At 46.2% G+C, this 21,723-nt stretch overlaps 1 long non-coding RNA gene across 1 annotated transcript in view; it reads left to right on the top strand.

Annotated features, from left to right (window-relative positions):
* The first annotated feature begins 8,937 nt into the window (after nt 1-8,937).
* LOC144165091 (uncharacterized) overlaps nt 8,938-21,723 on the top strand; it is a 45,709-nt gene continuing 32,923 nt past the window's right edge. Inside the window, exon 1 of the long non-coding RNA XR_013321354.1 lies at nt 8,938-9,072. This is a non-coding gene — a long non-coding RNA (uncharacterized LOC144165091). The remainder of the gene's footprint in view (nt 9,073-21,723) is intronic.

The following is a 21,723-nucleotide window of genomic DNA, read 5'->3' on the forward strand; positions in this document are numbered from 1 at the left end:
CAATTTTTGTTTCACCCGCCACAGAACATCTTGGCCACCGCCTGCCCCATACAGTGAACAATACAGAGGTACTGGAAAGAGCACTTTCAAGTTTTCCGTTAATGTTTTCCTTGGTACATTCGCCAAATATTCCATGGTAAATCTAACGGACCGAAATTTAAAAGATTGCACCACTTGTTTTCAGAAACCCTTAACGACATATGTTTTGTTGCTTGTTGAACCAATAGAGTCTGGAATTACATTTTATTGTGTAGTTTGTACGTAAGTCCCCAGGAATGGATGTTTTACGTCCAGCAATAGCAAAAAACCGCTCACCATCTGCCTCACAAAAACAGGGGCCAATCCAACACCGCCTTCACGTACAGGCCGAAATAGATTATTTGGGCTCATGCGTTCCCACGTAGAACCCCAAATAAACACAGCCAAACACGATGTATATTTTGCACTTGCGTTCGGGAACAGTGTATCGCTTGCAGCACATACCCCAGTTTTGCGTTAACAAAACGATTACACACTGTGGCGCACGCAAATACAGATAGCGCGCGCCCTCCCCACTTTGTCACTTTCTCGCGCACTTTTTTCTGTTTCCGCTTCCCAGTACTCGTTGCTACTCGATTAGCTGTCCAACGGTACTCCTAGATACCGCATCGGCATTACCGTCCAACTGACATTTGCAAAAACCTGCGGCGTTTACTCCCACCCACCATGCCAAAAACCTTCACATTTTGTCCAGTTCACTGCACTGGCTGTTACCCTACAAAACTGTGTAGTTACATTGATCGCTTCTGTGATACTTCGCATATCTTCACAAAAACGCGCCACATCAGCTGCGTACGTTACCACCTTTACCTCGCTTGAGTGAAGATGAAACCCAGTTATTTCAGCACCGTTGATAATTTTCAAACAGTAGGCTCTAAGAAAATACAAAAATTGCGCCCACCTCCCCGCGAGGGGAACCCTGTTTAGATGCGACGCATCGTGGGGTGCACTTGGTGTTTCCGTTGGATTGATTTTCAAAACGCGTGAAACCTGTCGAGAACGCGTATGATTATTGTTTTATGATTATTATTATGTTTTATTTGCCAATCTTGGTCAATCTCTCTAAGTGGTATGCTTGGGGCTTCCCTGTCGCAACGACCTTTACTCCATCATTGTTGCTGTAAGTGGGAGCTTGTTTTCTTTTATTGCAAGTGTTAATCATTGCCTCATCATGCGTTGTATCAGTACAATCTTGACGTATTTTGAATGAGTAAAGGATATAAGATGCGTTCGTGCCTTCTGTTTCTGTCTCGGTTTTGTGGCGCAAGGGTGAAAGCTATGGTAATCCCAGCCTCTGTAAAAACCTTCTTTTTTAAATTGCACACCAACAAACTCCCTGTGAAAACATGGATGGAAGAGCGGGGTCTTTTTGTTGCTTGGGACAACTTGTGCGTTCTTTGTCAAAAACCTGAAACTATAGAACACGTGTTCATAGACTGTAGGGATGCCATTTTCTTTTGTGACGTCCTCATGAGAACCCTAAAGAAGGAGTATCCGGTGACACCCTATGGAATCAGGTTCCTCAGTGTAAACAATGAAGACGATGTACCGCATGATATGATCATGCTTTTAGGATTTTATAGTATCTGGCGCTCTCGAATAGCGGTGCGCCATGCGGATTTCAATGCGCAAACTGTGAGCGCATATTTCAGGGAAAAAGTGAACTATCTGTGCGAGTTGTACGAAGTGGAAAATCCTGACGCGGGAATTTTGCCATTGCTTCAAAAATTGACATCATTTGATGTTTTCAATAGTTTCCGCCAGCCAAAACATGGCAGGCGTTTTTTATTACATCGCTGGCTTGTAAAAATGTTTAAAAAAAAGGAAATATAGACAAAAAAATCGGTTTTGTGACGCAGTTGGAAGAGAACCATGTACCTCGCGTTCCGCCCACATGGTCGTGGGATCGAAACCGGGTGCCGCTAACAAATATTTTTTTTAGTGTAGGGGGAGGGGTGTGGACGGACAACGCCGTATGGAGGGACAGGGCGAGGGAACGAGATGCAGTCGCATCTAAAAAGAAGGAGTGAAGCCGGACACCCTTGTCGGACAGAAGACAACACTGGGATACTTTCTGTCACCTCCTTATTAATTACCAACTGCGTGAAGCATGCACAATAGGCAATGCGCACTCCTTCTATGTGCCACACTAGCAACATTTATATGTTCGAAAATACAAAACAATATATCATGGCACACTCTGTCGAACGCTTTCTCATAGTCGATTTGGAGCATAGCAACTTTGCGACTATACAGATCGCAACATTGCAGCACTGTGCGGGCTACATGAATGTTTGTATTTATGCTCCTACCCCTGATTCCGCACGTCTGGTGCGGTCCAAAAACGCTGGTAATAACTCTTTGTAATCTTTGTGCTATAACTTTCATGAGTATCTTGTACTCAATGTTAGCTAGCGTTATTGGACGATAGCCGATAACCAGTGACCGAGTGCCTTTAACAGCAATCCTCATATTTCGGTATTAGCACAGTCTGCGTACGTGAGAACGATGGAGGCAAAATACCAGCGTCGTACGCCTCGGCAAATACATGAAAAGGGAAAGGTGCTACAATTTCAGTAAAATGCTTATAAAATTCTGCGCTCACTCAATCAGGGCCTGGCGTTTTACTCTTTTTTAAATCTGAAATTGCCTCTTCGATTTCTCTCAATGACACGGGCTCTTCCAGTTCTTGTCTAACATCATCCACTAAACGAGGCATTAGTGAAAGGATATCGTCTTTAAAGTCCTGAATTCTCGGTGACGCGGGGCTGAAAAGCTGGGTATAATGCTCAACGAATGCCTGCTTTACAACCTCCCACTCATGGGTCAGCTCGCCGTGCCACACAATTCCTTCTATTGCATTACCTTTTGCGTATTTCTTTTCGTCACTTAAAGCCCCTTTAGTAGGCGTTTCTCCAGCCAGAAACCTTTCTCCTCTCGCCCTCACCGTTGCTCCTTTAAATCGCTCTTTATCTAGAGCTTCGAGCTTACTCTTTATCAGTGCTATGTCTTCAATAAACACACCCGGCCTTTCACATTCAAGGACAAGTAGCTGTTTGAGATTATTTCGACGCTTAGTTTCTTCTTCTCTTTCTAAACGAGTCAAAACTATCTCCCTCTCTATCGCACACATTTTGCTTTTTTGCTTAAACGACTCCCATCTGCTCCCCCACATTTCTTTTTCCATCCGTGTGTTTCTGTCAAGACTTTCTTTCACCGCCTCGTTAAACTTGTCATCTTTTAAAATATGTAAGGCATTCGAGATGAAATCGGTGAGCTATAAGCCCATGAGGAGAAGGGCAAGACAAGTGGTGCACTCACGAAGACATATACGCATTTAACCCCTGCATTCTTGCTGAATTCCACGTGATAGCGAATAAAGGAAGCTCACACCAACCCATGGCATCTCACGTCTAGTGCGCCAGTGTGCTTAAGCATGTTGCTTTTAGTACTTACGTAAAAACCGCAGCTGCTCCTCGTCCACCCTCACGCCAAACGAAAGCATAAGGAAGACATTCAAATACTCCTTGATGGCCAGGCCATCACTCCAAGACCCACAATTAAGATACTGAGCCTACATCTTCAGGCCAACACCAAGAGTGACGTATCCTTGCAGCGCCTCAAACACAGCATCAATAAAATCATACACATGATCATGCAAGTCGCCACCAAGAATCGAGGCCTCTAGAAATGGCTGTTAAGCACGCAGCTCTACAACACGGTGGAAGAGCTGATAAAGGGTCATATTTCTAACCAGAAGCTCCAAATGAGCAGAACTGCGGCGGGTCACCGCATCCTTCACAAGAATGGGATGGGCAGCAAAGAACGTCACTCCGCTTGATGTACTCCTGAACTTTTGGCGACAAGAACTAAAGATGCTCCCTTTGATTAGAAATATGAACCCCTCACTCGACGAGGGCCACCGACAAGCATGGGCTCAAGCCCTCAACACCACCCTCGGTGGGGATCATGCGGTTATCTACACAAACGCCTCCCAGCATCGAGGGCAGCAGTACGCCATCATCGTGGCTACCTCCAGAACCAACCTCCTTGCTTGTGCCTCACTCAAGACCGAAGACGTGACGCCAGCAGAAGAGGCACCCATCGTCTTGGCTCTCACTCAACGAGGGGTTCGTAAGGTAGTCACCGATTCCCAACAAGCCTACTGGAATCACCAGTCGGGTTCGGTGTCCCGACCTGCACTGCGTGTGCTAAAAAACCACTCCCTAAATGGTTTTATTCAGATCATCTGGACACCCGCTCACGCTCCCATGGAGGGCAACGAATACTCCCACCAAGCCTGCACGCTTACCCCCCGTGCTATGGAGCTGCACGAGGACAGTCACCCGCTTGTCTCATTCAGGGACGTAACCCAGCATTATCGCCTTCTGAGACAGACCCTACCTTCGCCTTACCCTGAACTTTCCATAAAAGAAACTACCCTACGGCTCATAAAATCCGGCTCCTTCCCACAGCCGACACGTCTTCACTTAATGCACCCGAATTCCTGCGACGCTGAATGTACATTTTGCTCAGAAGCATCAACACACTGACAGATAATTGGGGTGTGCGACTTTAGACCTGAGAACCCTCCTCTCTATCCGTCAACCACCGAACAAGAGCAATGGGTGATGCTGCTGTCGAGCCCCTCTCTGCCTACCCAGCTTCAGCTGGTGGACAGAGAACAGGCGACGCGGACTGAATATGGGCTAGAGTGAAGAATGAACCACTTCCCTGGGCCGCACTCTTGGCCGTTCATAAATCCTAATGTAGAAGTATTTCCTCCTTTTTCTTCTTCTCCTGCTCCTTCGCGTCTGCCGCCGATCTCGTTGCCGTCGTCCGTGACGGCAGAGACGGAGAAGTGAGATAGTCTAACACCGGGGTTAAGCTTTATTTTATAAAGAGTTCCCACGCTTGCGCCACGCCAATACAACTCATCCAACCACCGTTCATGCATCATGCAACAATTTAACCTTACCAAGAATATCTTTTTTGAATTAATAGAGGGTGTGGTTAAGTGCATTTATCTTCTCTCTGTTTTCACTATTTCTAGAGTGGCGAGAGTGAATTTAAGTGACGTCGCATGGGTAATCGTTGTGGGTGCCGCTTAAAGCTTTGCTTTCCAACCATGTTCACAGGGTGGATTGGCGTTCATTTGTTTAGAATGTGTTGCTGCTGCACATCTTGTTTTCCACAGCTTTCAGTTGCTAATTTGCCTAGAATTGAACACGTGTACAAAACATTTGTTTCGAAATCTTTCTCTGTTCAATACGCACCAGCCAGCTCACGCTGAAACGTAACAAAAAAAAGAGTAGGCGGTAATTATGTTTTAGATGCCACGCATTTCTTGCTCTCGACCTTGTCCCTCCTGCGTCGTCGTCGCGGCGTCCGTCCGCATCCCTCCTCCGTTCTCCTCTCCCACAGATGTGTGCAACACTCTCACTCCGGCTCATTCGCATACCACAGCTGGCGCGCTTGTTTGGCGCGCGCTTCGCCGCGTTAACAACTGCTCCGGTGCGCGCAAGTACGCGCATGCGCGACTCTCATCCGTTGTCTCCTCTTCTTCAATCGCTGTGAATATAAAGCGGGTATCGCGCCGCGGTGGTTCAGTCAAGCGCTCGCTCTCGCACTGACGTGACCTTGCTTTGACTACTTCATGCTTGACTTGATTCTTCCGATGAAGACGTGATGGAAGCGACGGTCCCTTTAGTGAGTTGTGTGACAAAACAATTTGTCACCCGTATTTCCATCAAATGCGGGTGTTCCCGCGTATAGGAACACCCGCATTTGATGGAAATGCATGATACTCGTTCACAACACGTTTCACGCGATTTAGAGAATCAACCCAGCGGAAACACCAATTGAACCCCCCCATGCGCCGTATCACACCAGGATTCCCACGCGGGATGATGGGCGTAATTTTTGTTCAATGAGTTTAATAGCAACGTATCACAAACAAAGAAATTCAATTCACGCCACAATAGTATACAGCTGTATATCTCATACAGTAAGCACAAATGTTCTCATTCTGTGTTGGTTACACAAACATAAGACACATTTTCGTACAATTCATCGTATTTAGAACATTGCTCCAGAGGTAACCAGATTCGTTCGCTGTACACAGTCCAATTCTACAGAAACGATGTTTCATAATTACACACTTTTGTGAATAATAAAATTATTGTCAAATCCAGATGACGATCACATTTTGCACACTTTTACAACCGCTTTTTTTTCGGATTCTTGTAAACGTATTTTTCGAGCTAGCCCAAAATACATTCTATGGCTAGCGAATCTTCTCCTTAAGTCAGCTATACGTCACTTATAGAAAGCGGAAGAACTACCACCATGGATATCAATAGAAGACACGTAAAAACAAAACAAATATTGCTACAAAAAATGTGACCTAGAACAGGTTTAAAAGGAAAGTGCAGTGTGGTTGTCACCCAAGGAACTCGAACTTCTTCTAACACGGAATGCAAGCTGGCAACTGCTACGTACAGAATTTTCGGGGCTTCTTTCGTGTTAATAATATTCAAAGGTGGTAATGTCACTGTATTAAACTGGTCGTGAAACTTTCTAGAGCGAAACCTGTTCGTCAAAGAAGCATTTAAGCACATTCGGCCAACATAATTAGCAATCTCTCTCCTCGTGGAAGGGCAACCGCGCACCAAGCCCATACCGAAGCGAAATTTAGGTCTGCGTGTCCGGTGGTAGCAATGGGTTCATGACAAACTGTCTACAAGTAACTTGACAAGCTTACAACATTACAATAAAATGCGTTGTACCAAACAAAAAAATTCCTTGTTAAGTAACTAGCGGAACATTTTTTGGTTCGTCCTGCGGGTTTTTTTTATAAGAAGAGCGCTTGCTTCTTCATAACCTAGACTGAATAAAAAGTGGGCTTAAACGCTGTCCACTGCGAAGCGGAAACATTTCTCTCTGCTATTGCTCCACGAGTTGTCACACCACCGAGCAGGGCAGCACTCCTTGTGTCCTTCTCTCAGTTTCTCTGGCATTTTGTGCCCGTTCGCATTCCCAGACACGAAAACATTTCACCTTCAAGGCATACTACAAAACTGCTACACGTAGAAACTGTGCAACCGGCAGGAGCAGACGATCGGATGGCAGCAGAAGAGATATGAGCGAAAGCGCCGCCCGTCGGTGGAACGAATAAAGCAATAAATAAATAAATAAATAGGCCGTCAAAAGAAGCAAATATGAAAGAACACATTTTAGTTCTACTCATAATTGCATCAATTTACTTTATTTCAGCGTATATTAGAAAGTTAACGCCACATATGCAAAAGAAGCCGAATTTTAGAGTGTCTACTAGCGTCATACCGACATTTATTTCCAATCCCGCAACTAGCCGAAGTGACGGGCCCCTACAGCGAACGCACGGCTGAAGATTACGGAGCCATCACCAGGCACCGACCGTGGAAAAGACACGGACATGCGTAGTTGAGATGTGGAGAACGCGGGAGCATGTCCCACTACGATATGTAGTCCTCTCCTGGCTCGGATGTTTGCCTGCCACCATGCTGCACGACGCTGAAAACAACTCTTAAAAATGCGGCGCGAGATAAAAGCTCCGGTCGCGGCGTGCTCTCCGCACACGAGCGCCCTGTCCCCGTCTGTGTCGGCTTCACATTGCCGACATAGCTTTGCATGTGTGGTGCAGTAACTTGAGAAAATAATGATAATGCACTGGGTCACATTCAAAAGCGTGTTCTTTGCTGCAAGCTGAGAAGATTTCTACGGGAACAGTGGTGCCTGACAAAAAAAGAAAACGAAAAAATGGGGCCACCAACATTGTTCCGCAAGGGCAACGTCCATATGTAAACGTTTGAGCTGCCTAACGTCTTAATTTTTGCATTTATATGTGTTTAGTAATAGTTATTGTTTTCTCCAAGCATCGCATCGCGTAATGATTCCCCATGACTGCGTGGAGCAAAGGCGTGTTCTTGGTGGCCAGCTCATTGTTCAATTCTCGAGCCCATGCCCCACGAACGCAAAACAATACATTGCACCAGAAGTGAGGAGGGATGCTTTTTTCTACATTTCTGATGACTGGTTTTCGTCAAGAAAGCATGACTAACTCTACGGTATGCCTACCGCGCGCGTGCACGCGTCTCCCACGCAAGCCCTGGTCGCAGCTGCAAACACTTTCGCGGATCATTGCTCTCAGCACAACCTACACCCTCAGCAGCGGCAGTGGTAGAACTTGCAGTGCTTGCAGCACTCTTGTGGAGTGGGCACAAAGCAAGCATGCGAACGTGGAGAGGGCTACATATCGCAGTGGGTCACGCACCTTCGCTCCCGCATCTGAACTGCGCATATCCTTGTCTTTTTCAAGGCCGCTGCCATGTGATGGCACCGGTGTCTTCGACCGTGCGTTTCAGAGTTCGCATTTCAATTGCCTATGACTGTACATGTTTCGGCAGGCTACTAACCCTCCCAATCTGGAGGCGCTCGCGGTTTATGCGAATTCTTCTATTGAGACACCTGCCCGTTTGTTCGATGTAAACTTTTTTGGTTTACAATGGGATCGTAGAAAATAATAGAAAATATTTTTTTCTGAAAACCGTTCGGCGTGTCTCCGTCATTGTTATTTTTGCATGTGGAAGGTGGCGTGGGAGTTTTTACGAACAAAGAAGACACAGCTAACACTACTTTCTTTCTCAAGTAAAGCTCGGCAATGGTCGAACAATTTAACGCTGGAACTACATAACGGACAGATGATATGAATGCCTTCGGCTGTTTAAGACACACCGGTTATTTTGTCTTCGAAAAGAAGCATGACTATCGATGCAGGTTATTGCTAGTCAGGTCGTTGTGACGTAATTTCGCCTTTACTGCGACATTTATGCTGTTCGTTTTATTCTGAGACCAGACTATATAATCGCTTGAGTGTCTGAAACTTCGAATGCGGAGTGGCTAGTTTCGGCTTAAAACTTGCTTAACAGTTTATTACAAAGCTATGAAGGGCACAACTGCATTTCTGTTCATTGCAGTGATGGTTATAGTCTTGTAAGTAATTTTATTATATATTTTGATATGCTAGATTATTTCATTGGTATTACAGCACCAGCATAATTTTGCATGCGTGTGTTTGTACTGATGCCTAAAGTGAAACCCACGGGCTGAACTCACGACCTCTAATTCTTGCCTATACCAAAAAGGCAGTGCGCACGTTCGATTCAGTGTTCACATTTCGTTGTTATAACAAGAAGTGTGATACGAAATGAATTACAAATGTTCTAATTTATGGTTATGCAAACGGAATCTTTATAAAGAAATATTTTACGAAATCCATTCATTCTGGTTTTGCATCTCGTCTTTATATCATTAAGTGGTTGTTACTTTCTTGACAGAACAACTTGCCCATAACCGGCCTCAAATAAAACAACCTGCGCAATAAAACTCCTAACGCGTCCTTTTTGCCAAAATCTTTTACATCTGTTTTTGGACAATTTTAATCTTTTCTTTCTTACCTTTCGGGGCTCAATAGTGGTATTACCATTTCAGCACGTATAAGATTATGATAAAAATGTTAAATACCACCATTTTTACTGGCAGCGACAAGTATAGAAACAAAACTGGAACATAAAGTTGTACTTACATTTGTTTTGCACATTCAAGAAATAGACGGCACAGCATAAGGAAGCGCCTTGTGTTAGCAAAAACGCTTCCTGTTCATTTCCAATGATTTGAGGCATGATTAGCGTTGCTTAGACCACAGGAAATGTTTTGCAACAAGATATTGTATTTTTTACAATAACAGTTATTTTAACATACTGTCAGAGAGCCACATTGCCGCAATTTATAATACATGGCCCCCGAATGCGCCCTATTCATGTTCATATCTGTACGTTCACTGCCTGCCAGGGTATCTCTGAAGAAGTAAATATTTTTCACCAGCGCCCCAGTGCAACGCGCTTTCGGGAACTGTTTTTAAAGACAAAACTTGCTCCAGTGGCTCATTTTATTGTTGTATTGGTCATGTTACTTCCTGGGTAGACTATTCCTATAGAAGTGCTGGGATCTTTGCCACCGAAACCAATCATTTATTGGGGTATCTAATATTTCGCCGTTAATAGATGTGCAGGCCTTGTGTGGGCGTCATTGTCTTGACGATTCGTATTTGGAAGTTTTAATGATGTGATCGCGTTGAGGAGGTTGAATCTTGAATACTACCAAGCGATTAGGGTCTACATCAACTTACGCCTGAATCTATTGAGATGTGGAAATAACGCTGCTGCTCGGGCGGCTAACATAGCTACAGCACGCCCATACGTCTGTGGACAGGAAAACAGACGTCTCGACAACGAACAGTAGAACAATTATGTTCACTGCTGAGGCGCGGTGCTATCTAATATCTCTTAGGCTTTCTTATTTGCTGCAGTATCACTGCCGCGAGTTTACGGCCAGCCTAGTCCTATACAGGAATCAGGCACCACTGCGTAGTTGCCGTTTTATACGGTGCTCACTTCAGGCTCCCAGCCTCCTCATCGCAGGTGGTGGTGGTTTTATTTTTCCGTTCTATCTTATAGTACAGCTGGTGCACGGTTAAATGCAGACACACCCTGAGGTCTAGTGCCGAAAATTTGCTCATTGAGCCCATGGTGTCTCGGCAGAAGGAAGTGGCACGGGTTGGATGCACATGCTGGCGAAGTGCCACACGAGTTTCTTCAGTTACACAACAAAACAAACCGACACGGTGCAAGGAAACAGCTGCTGCCTGTACGAACGCTCGAGCCGCTATTATGCGGAGGAATATACCACGTGTAAAAGATCAGTCACTGCCGCCTTCTGGGAGGTTTATAGCGCAGCATTATGCTCCAGATCCACGATATACACCCATAATATGAGAACAAAGTATTGTAAAAATATCAAGTCAATAGCGTCGAAAATATTTTTTGCTTCAATGATGTTCTCATTTCTGACAGGCATCCCATAACGTCAATAAATAAGATAAAAACTGGGTACACAATTGCGGCCACCTGTTGCGGCGGTATCATAAATAAAAAACTCTCAGAGCACTTTTTTATCAATTAAAAACTCTCAGAGATACGCAAGATTCCTTCACTGGCCTCGGCGTAGCCTTGCATTCGTAGCCCATTGCGTAAGAAACAACTGCGTATAAGAATTTGGGTTCTCTAATACCAGGTTTCTTCCGAAATTGTCTCAGAATTTTTAGATGCGACGCTGAGAGCATCTCTTGTCGGCGGCCCTGTCCTTCCTGCGTGCGTCCGTCGTTGTTGTCCGCACCTCTGCGCCCCTCCTCCTCTCGCCGTGATACGCACCCTCTCCCCCAACATCTGTGGCGCGCGCACTGCGGCGCGCTCTCTCACTCCGCCGGTGGGTGGCGCTGCGTGCGGCGCAAGCGCGCTGTACGCATGTGCAGCGCCCTCTGTCTCCGTGGTCTCCTCTCCTTCGGGCGCGCTGCGCACATGAGTGGAGTGCCGCGCTCCGGCCGGTCTCTCAGTCGACGGTCGTCCTCGCTACGCTTGCTCTCTCTCTCTCGCATTACTCGATGATTGCTCACGCAATTCGAGTAATCGACCCAACGGAAACGCACAATGGAACCCCCTTCAGCGTCGCATCACACCAGGGTTCCCGCGAGGGGAGGTGGGCGTAATTTGTTTGGAGGTAAACCTTTTTTTATCCCCTCAACACGCGGCACTCAATTATACGCAGCATGCAGGTAGGAGGATAGCCTTTACAGAGAGTAGAGCGGGAAGGTTACGCCGTTGTGTGGCACGCTAGGATTGCAAAAACACTTGAAAAATCTGACCTACTTGCAAAAAGCAGTGTGCCTAACGAGTACACAAAATCACAATTTTTTACGTTATGTAAAGTAGTGAAAATTACCAACATAACTTATACTCACTTATTGAGTGGTAATAAAATATTTTGTTTAGTTGTGCAGGGTTTATAGAACTAAGCGGTAGATAATTGCTGTTCTGGTGCGGAACACAAGCAGAATCAACTGCCCATTTTGCGATTGTGACACCTCTATATTTGTAACAACATTGAATGCCAGTTGACAAACGATCCGTCGTGTTGTCGGGGACAAAAGTAGTCGTTTTATTGTCACTATGTCACTACACAAAAAGCTTTGCTAGGTTTTTTATTGCTCCCGACTTGGTCCCTGCAGTAAAGTCATTTGTAAGACGTACTTCTGTGACTGGTTTTTGACGGAACTGAACCACATTGCTACAGTGAAATAAAATATCAAACATTTGTTCACGGACTTCTTTTGGAGAAGCCAAGTTTTCCTGCTTAGAAAATTATATCGTTTGCCCCGATTCCCATATTTATCGCAACATATAAGAAGGTATAATGAAATAAAAAACCTTAAATGGGAGTAACACCATGAAGTTCGCCGTTAACTTGTCCTTCAATAAAGCTACTGAGGAATGTTACTTCATAAGTCACAAGTCTTATTTGTGTTTCATTACAATTGAAGATTTGACCATCACTTAGAATTTATGTTCAGTTCAAAATATTTGTGCACACGTCGTTTAAGTAGACAGACGGAAAGATTGAGATAAATGGAGTGACACTCAGTTTTTATTTTACTGTGCTGTTTTGTAGTTAAATATACCAATACGTACACTTTGAAGGCACGTTTTCTTAACGCAACCACACTACACGTGAGTCTGAAGTCCTCGTCTTCCATGTGAACCGCAAATGGTGTACGTCACGGTTGTCTATAAGGGAATATTCTTTGTGGATTATCAAATTATCACTGGCTCGCAATTCAAGTTTGAAAAATTTTATTGGAACTGTCTACTTCTACTGGTAAGAATATTCTGCAGTGAAAAATAGGAGGAAATGTATGCGGAGTGAAATCACCTATATATACAAGAAATCCATGACCGAAACTATCAGTAAAGGTTGCAGACGTTTTATTGTCTTCAAACCTAAGAGGGCAGATTCACTCTGAAGAAACCTCCTCTAAGTGTAACGGGTTGAGGAGCCTCCCGAGAAAATCATGCGAAAATACACAAAATATAAATGCACGGTTGGTCTCGCTATAACGAAAAAATGCCGTGCCATTTCCACTAACCTGAAACCTGGGGAGCGGCGAAGCATGCAGTAGATGAATGCACTCGTGGCGTCTTGGCATTTTTGCCGACGGAAATGGCCAAAATATCGAGATGCCAAAAATGCCAACGCCTTTGGGTTGTAAAGGTATACAGCTTTGCTCTAAAAGTCCCGTGTATTTGTAGCACCAAGCGTTCTAGCGCGAGGCGTGAACGAGTGTCCCGGTGTTTTAGTACCAGTACTACTTGAGACGATGGTTAAGACCACAGTGACATGACACGCTGACAGTCCGAGCCCCAAAGAGGCTTCGCCACTAAAACAGCCATCGCGAAAGCGACAGCTATAAAAAAAATGGCAATTTAAGCAACGGTACAGTCAATGACGCTAGGAACGCTTTTTGCAGTTGTAGAACAAAAAAAAACATCTTCACACCAATTTTGTTACGAACATAAACGATCGCGAGACCTGTCTATTAGCTTGAAATCGGGGGAAATGTATGAGTGTGTTCTTGGAGCTCTGATGTTTTTTCCAACGAAGATGAACCCATTTGGCGGAAAGGTATACAGCTTTGGTGTAAAAGTCTAGTTTCTTTGAAGAACGAAGCGTTCTTGAGGGAGGCGTGAACGAGTGTCCAGTTGTTTTTTTTACTACGCATTACGAAGCATTATTACTGCGAGGTGTAAACGAGTGTCCCGATGGTTTTTAATATGGCTTACGTTATAGCGTGAGGCGTGTACTACTCCTTCGGTGTTTTAGTACCGTGACTACATAAGACGACAGTTACGACGACGACGACATAAGTAGCCGACACCTCGTGCCCCTAAGGGGCTTCACCCCTAAAGGAAGGTGGCCACTGGCAGCTGCCTCACAGCATCATCTTCAATAAATAGCGGTTCCATTTAACTCTAAAGAGATCACTCACGTCCCTCGGCTCTCGCTTTGCTTTCTTTAACAAAACGTGGCGGTGATCAACATCAAGGGACCACAAGCCTGAAGAACTGAGTTACACAGTTGAAGAACTCATTACGTACCGCCTTTATAAAATAAGTTCAATAACCTGTACTACAATGCGACTGGACTGCTACCACTGGCTCCATTCTGCACACCCAAGTGGCGACGCAAGAACAAGTTGACGGATTCTTAAACTGACTCCTTGATTCTTCTTACGCCAACAACTCTAGGGGGCTGCAGCAGACGCCCCATGTTGCGAAGTGAAATAGTAAGGCTACGACTTTGTGCCAGCCGTGACTCTTCAACAATGACCAAACTAGGCAGTAAAGACGTCGAGAATTAACATGAAGGTGCTTTTTGAACAAAGACGACCTATCCGAAACGAAGTCGACGCACTGATCACCGACATTAAATCGCCGACGACGGCCGTGCCAACATCAATGGGTAAGCTGATTTCCCATACAAAGCCTAATCGAAAAAAATTGTATTTGTTTGGAGGCTGGTCCGCGAAATCGAAGAGCCCATTGACCTAGACAATTTAGCGGAGGTATTTCAAATCAGAGATAAAGTCGAGACTTCCATCCTGCGGACCCACTTTAGAATGTACTGATTGCTGCCGGAGTTACAGAAACGTTTTCGCAATGACACTGTAGCAATTCCCGTCGAAGAACACAACATCACCGTAAAGAACAAAGAATCAGCAGTAAAAAACAATCACACTCTCGGATATTTGGCGTCACCTTTGAAACACGATTGTCTAGAGCTGGATGTCATCGCACGAGGTGGTACCCTAAAAAGGCAGAAGCAGCCGCTTTTATTGCTTGCTAAGACGACTTGACAGGAGCTTTCTGCATAGTTGACGCTGAAAACGATTAAACGGCTCAATTACCTGCACTAAATACAACTTATAATCAATGCGACGACACCTCAGTAGACATCTTCTTCGCAAGATTTGGAAAAGACGAGAAAGAGCTAACCGAGCAACGCCCGACTTCATGAAACACCAAAGGTAAACCAAGAAACACTGCAGAGGCACTGACACGTGAACCCAGCCTTAAACTCGCTCATAGAGCGTTCAGGTATATGTCGCCATCGTGGTAAAACGGATTCACAAGAGATTTTATTGAGGGGCGCAAAACTAAAATATTCAGAATAAAGACTACAAAATAAAGACGGCAAAAGCGGTAATGCCAGACGGAATGTGCAAGTACCTTACATAAGGCTCCACCGAAACGCATGATCATCTGCAGACTTATAGAAAAAAGAAAGAGAAAGCCCCACGTAGATGGATCTGTATAAACCTAAAAAGACCCAACCGGAATCTGAATTTCTCCAGAACGACAGTCAGTCCGATGCCAAATGCACGTAAAGTTTGTGCAAACGCTACAAGGTCGTTACCCAATACTGACAGCAGAGCAGAGTGCCGCTGAGTCTCGTCGGGTCCTACAATCCGCAGAAATAACAGGCTCTCTATGCATTAGTGGAAGCGGAGGTATGCTCTAACACGGTGCGGCTACCATGTAAATGACATGGGACCTGAACTGTCGACATAAACTGCGTAATGATGTTACCCTATTAGTGTTACATGAACTGCGTAATAATAATAAACTATTGCTTTTGCGTGCATCGAAGACAGCTATTGGAGATAACTCGTCAAATATGTTTTGGTTAACCATCTTCAGAGGCTAAGAACGTGGCCGGGAGAATATCAGAAATATTATTATGGAAGGACAGGTGGCCACTGGCAGCTTCCTCTCAGTGCCATCATCATTGTATCATAGTTCCATTCCACAATAAGAGATGACTCACTTCCCGATACCCGCGCCTCGTTTTCTTCAACAACGATAAAGTCTGGGCATATTAGGACACCGACGACTTCAACCGATTTCGCTCTGTAGGCTATGCCGTTCGCGCTCACCGCTGCGGTTGGTTGCTACTGCCATTCGGGGACTCTTTGTTGCGGCTGACTGCGCTGGGCTGCTGCTCTCATCGCATTTCGCTGCCGCCGGGCTGTAATTTATTACTGCAAAGGTCGCCATCGTGTGAGCATCTTCCATGCGTTATTCTGTAGCCGTGCGCATGTTCAGGATTTGCTGCGAATTATTCACGTGTGAATTGCGTGTCCGCTGTACACCGTCTCAAGCATGCCAGGGCAAAAATCCCGTACGGGGCTGAGGTTCCTACAGGTTGCATTCACTCGCGTTGCGCGCATTCCGGCAACCAAACACCAAACCAACTAGCGTTCCTAATTAAATGAATGCGGAGGCTGCCGGTTAATTAAATGTATTTTGCCTCAGTTGTACCTGTCATGTGTCAGGCCACCCACTGAGAGAGGGTGCATCGAACCCCCCCCCCCCCAAACAAAAAGGGGAAAAAGAGCTAGGAAACACCAATTTAAACGGCGGGCCAAGAGCGCACCAATCAGCGAACGCCAGCCCCGAAACACCGAGACATCATGGTCACGTATGGTCACGTGGTCATGGTCACGTAGCGCACTGGTCAGCCAATCAGAAAACGTCGCGCACGAGACCAGTGGCGTGATGACTATATGAGGACATACAGAGGCAAGGAGCCAATGGGAGTGCGCCGTATTCAACTGCAGAGCGGTTAAAAGCCAGGCGCATAACAAAGAGCAGGAGGTAAGAAACCGGGAGGCAAGAAATTAGAAGGTGGCTAGTGCACGTGAGCTTCAAGGAACAAGCCAGGGGAACATGGCCACGCCATCGACCATGTCATCCGAACCTGGGCGGCACTGCGCCGACTTCGGATCGGCTGCGGCATCCTAGGAGCACCACAAACCTGTGTCTTCGTGGTGCTCCATTGTTCGTGCCGAGAGCTACCTGGAACCGTCAGCGGCAGCGGCTAGCAGGGGGTAATAACTCAGGAAATGTCAGGACGCGTGGAATCCACGCCGTCCAAGAAACGACCGAGCACATCGTACGCCGGCACCGAAGCGAGGCGAGGACGGCTACCATCGAGTCGCGGCCACGCAACGGCTGCGACACGTCAGCGCCGACGACAGCGGGGTAGATCAGTTCAATAAGGGCGCAGTCGTAGAATACCTCTAGGGAGTTGTGGTTGTACAGAGATCACCTAAAGGGGGATGAAATGAGGTGATTCGAACTAATCGTGTGAACTTTATTGTAGAGTCATTTTGGTTTAAATTTGAATTGTATTTTGGCATTGTTCGCTAGAAGTGTGAGTTTATCGTTTGTGTGTAGTTTATTTTGTGAGTGCTTTGCTTTAGTGTTTCTCGAGTGTGTATTAAATGTGTTTTTTCTCAAACCAGTCAACGGCTTTCCTGCTTTCATCTTTCTCAGCTGCTCGAGACAACGTCGCCACCCTTTCACGTGACAATAAAAACAATTGTCGGGCCTCCCAGGATTGATTTATCCTGAATCAGGATATTTCCATCGGGCCTGTAACATGTCTTGGCAGCTGCGAGAATGGATTTGGGAAGATTGTTGATGTTGGTGCAAACTCGAGGTTTGAACAAATAGAAGGTATTCCAAACGGATAAAGAGAGCCTCAAAGTGCATGAGAAATGGGATGGAGAAATAGAGGTATTGCGAAACAAGATAGAACTGGAAAAATCAAGGCAGTGGCCGGTGGAAAATAGTTTCGACGAACAAGGAGGGACCGTTGAACCTACCACACGTGACAGTAAAGGCACGCGCCTCGCGCACGGCGATGATGTCGAAAACAAAATAATAGTAAAAGAAAAGTGGCTCACACGACAGAGTGCGCAGGAAGAAAGATGCAAAGAGAGCGGTGAACGTAGGCACGCGAAACGCCGACCGGGATGAGGAACGTGAGAGAGATACGCAAGTCGCAGATCACCATGAGGACGCAGCAAACACGCTTACAAAGAAAGCGATTGTTTCTTCAGAAAGCAAACTGAGGTGAAAGGCGCGTTAGAAGCGCGAGGACGTGAGTGGGCCGGGTGTTAAAGAACCGCAGGACAAATACATAGAGATGAGCACTCTGAGAAGAACCACGGCCAGAAAGGTGTGATGCGTTCAAGTAATTATGATGGTTTGTGTTTGCCCAGCTTCTCGGTGCAAGCATTGCTGGAGGTTGAGGGGTCTTCTCTACCGTGTACTGGTAGGAATAGCTGGTAGGAAAAGGGCAATGACCCGTATTTAACCAGTCAAGTCATCCAAGCTGAGTTTGAGCTTGTTACAAAGGTCAGCTGTGGAGAGCCAAGTGCCGGGTTTTCCGAACAAGCAGGACCGCTCTCTGAAACGGAATGCTTGGCAGTCGACCAACGCACGCCGAAAAAGGATTCAGAAAGGGGTATGGCGTAGGAGAACATGGGCGCAGACAAGAACATTGCGCGAGCCCTCAGTAAGCAACCTCGCACTGACATCAGCGAGAAAGAGCATGAATCCTACAGTGAACTTTCGGAGAAAAGGGACGGAGACTGCAAACGGCGTAGACTAGTTAGATTGCGGGAGCGTATGGCTAATGAGAAAGTGAGGCTAACAGGAAAAATGGCCCGGATAAAAGTGAAAGGTACAAAGACAAGCAGATGATGGGCCAAGATGAGAGTAGGTAATAACAAGGCCCAGAGTGAGTGCGGCAAGAAGGGCAGCTGAAGACATACATATGGGGCGCTAAGTTGCTTAATATATTGTGGTGGGCAAAGATCAGCGCGCAAGCGCATAGTGACGGGGGGAATTGTAAAGTGTCCGTTTCTTGCTCAACCTTCGAGCTAGGCTCTTACCCAATGGTACACGAGCAATGTTAAAGAGGTTGGTTGTGATTAACTGAGCGGGTTCTTTACCGAAAGGAGTTGAATTGAAGAGGCGGAAGAAGGTGAAGATGAAGCCAAAGCTCAACAAACCCGATTAAAATTATGGAGTTGACTTGGAAAAAAATTGGACACATATAGGAAATACGACGAATCTGACTTGGGGGAAGTTAACGTATAAATGTGGTAGTATCGCAAAAAAACAAAGCTAGTGTGAATTTTATGTTGGGTTGTTATGGAAGAGATGAGATGTTAAGGATGAGGTCTCCGGACAAGTGTTTCATTCGGTGATGTGTGGGCTCAAATTGTATGAGTAGATTGGTGTAAGTGCATGAAGTGTAGTTATGAAAGAAGTAGTTGCAAAGTGAGGATTGAGGAGCGAGAGGAGGAAAGATGTTATTTTGTGTGGATAGGGAAAAATTGCTGTCAAATAAGAGGTTTATTGTTTTGTTATTGTTGTTGTTATTGTTATTGTTATTAATTGTTAGTATTGTTATTATTGTTAGTATTGTTATTGTGGAGATGTGTTCGAGCAGACTGTTTGAGCAGATTGGTTATAAGAAAGGACTCGAGTTAGCTACAAACAAGTGTTAAAATTACAGGGAAGTGAAGTGTGCAGTGAAAAGTATGACCAAAAACGGAGCACTGGTGGTGAACAGTAGACTCATGAGAAGTAAGCAAGGGTTGTGGAGCCAGAGGACAGCGCCGGCCAAGATAAAGCAGTTTTTTAGGAAAAACCCTTAGACCGGGACGTAATTGCCATGTGTCAGGGCACCCCCTGAGAAGGGATGCATCAAAAAGCACCGAAAAAAGGAGACAAAAACACAAAGAAACGCCAGTTTGAACGGCGCGCCAGGAGCGCACCAATGAGCGAACGCCAGCGCCGAAACACCCAAGCATCATGGTCAAGTATGTTAGAGCACTAGTCGGCCAATCATAGAACGCCATGAAGGAGACCAGTGGCGGGATGACCATATAAAGACAAAAATACAAGGAGCCATGAGAGTGCACCGCGTTCACGCCCGGAGTGTTTAAAAGCCGGGAGCACTAGGAACAGAGGAGGCGAGAGACCGGGAGGCAAGAAACAGGGAGGCGGCAGGAGAAGGTGAGCTTCAACGAACGAACCAGGGGGACGTGACGAGCCCTTCGACCATGTCATCCGAACCTGGGTGGGATCGGGCCGACTTCGCATCGGCTGCGGCATCCTAGGCGCATCAAGAACCTGTGTCTTCGTGGCCCCAACGGAGGTGGTCGGGCACCTACGGCCAACGTCCACGCTCCGTCGACCTTCACTTCTACGGCCCTGAAGGGCTACGTTCGTGCAGAGACCTATCTGGGACCTCCAGCGGCAGCCGCTACCAGGGCGTATCCACAGAGGAAACTAGTTTCTTGGGCGGCCTGGGCCCCGCACGTCAGGACGTCGGGGCCCAGGTCGTCCAAGGAACGACCGAGCGCATCAAAGGCCTGCACCAAAGCTAGACGAGGACGACTACCGTCGAGTCCCTGCCACGTAACAGGCGCGACACGTCAGCGCCGACGACAGCGCCAACGACAGCACAAAGTCGTAGGACACCAGTAGGGAACTGTCATTGTAGAGACATCCCCTAGAGGGTGATATAATGAGTTGATTCGAAATAATTGTGTAGAACTTTATGGTAGAGTCCTTTGTGTTTCGATTGGTATTGGAATTTGGGATAGTTAGACGTGTGAGTGTTTATAGTTTGTGTGTAGTTTATTTATTGAGTGCTTTGCTTTAGTGTTTTTTGAGTGTGCATTAATTGTGTGTTTTGTCAAACATGTCAACGGCTTTTCTGCGTCCATCTCTCTGAGCTGGTCCGACAATCCTACCCTCCGTTCACGTGACAGTACCTTCAGGTTTCTTAGCGCTAACCAATGGGGAGATGTATGGCAACCGCCATTGCTTCACGAGTTTTCAGCGCTTACGGCTATACAAACCACTTGTTTTTTGAAGTTTCTGTGCGACTCTGACGACGGTACGGCATGGGGCGAGCTACGACGAGAAGGCGAGCCCTTAAAGTGCTGTGGAGTTAACCAAAATTATACCCCTTCCACTCAACGTCAAAGCTGTCGGATTTGCAGAGCATTGATTCGCTCGAACGGTACTTGGCGACATTATCCCCTCGCTGCTTACTCCAACAAGGCTCTTCGCCTCTCTGTATGACTCATTGAGCGGAGGATTGTCATACGGAATTCAAATTTCCCTCTTTCGGGGTGCTTGCGCCCCCTTGCCTAAAAGAGCTGTAGCGGAAGTTGCTTTAAAGACGATAGACTTTCTTGGGCTACTTAAACCCAGAAATTTTAATCACGCGGCCACAGCAACGAAAGAGGTCTCTTTTTTGCCTGCTCGGAGCAGGTCTGAGCTGTTCCAAGCAGCCCAAAGCTGCTCCCGTCATAGATGTTCTATGGGCAAATAAAATACGAATCTGCTTGGAGCTGCTAAGAGCTGCTTTGAGCAGGCAAAAAAAAGACACCAAATGTTCCACTAGCTAGTTTCCCCGTGGTGCTTCGAACGCACGTGGAGCACAGCAACGTGATTCTATAAACATTGTAGTCATCCACCTCAATTCTCGCGCGTCTCCGCCGCACTGAAGCGCTAGCATCGAGGAACCCGGCCTGTAGCAGCGCAACGCGGTAAATTGAAATCGCCTTGAGCAAACCTTTACTGTGTTTACCTTGGAATGAGAGCGACGGTACAGGAACAGCATGAGAGGTGAGCGGGAAACAAAGGAGGGCATTTCCTTGGCAAATGTTTACAAACACTATCGTCTCTTGGCGAGATTTGCAACGAAAGGAGCAGACACGCGGCCAACTGTTTTGTTGTTTGTTTGTTTTGTCTTGCTTGTCATTCCGAACCTGCGGCGTCTTACTGCGCAGTTTGGAACACGTCATTTTGTTCTTGCACT

This window comes from Haemaphysalis longicornis, unplaced genomic scaffold, assembly GCF_048455015.1.
Source record: "Haemaphysalis longicornis isolate Haplotype H1 unplaced genomic scaffold, Haemaphysalis longicornis Haplotype H1 scaffold_14, whole genome shotgun sequence".
Taxonomy (NCBI): Eukaryota; Metazoa; Arthropoda; class Arachnida; order Ixodida; family Ixodidae; genus Haemaphysalis; species Haemaphysalis longicornis.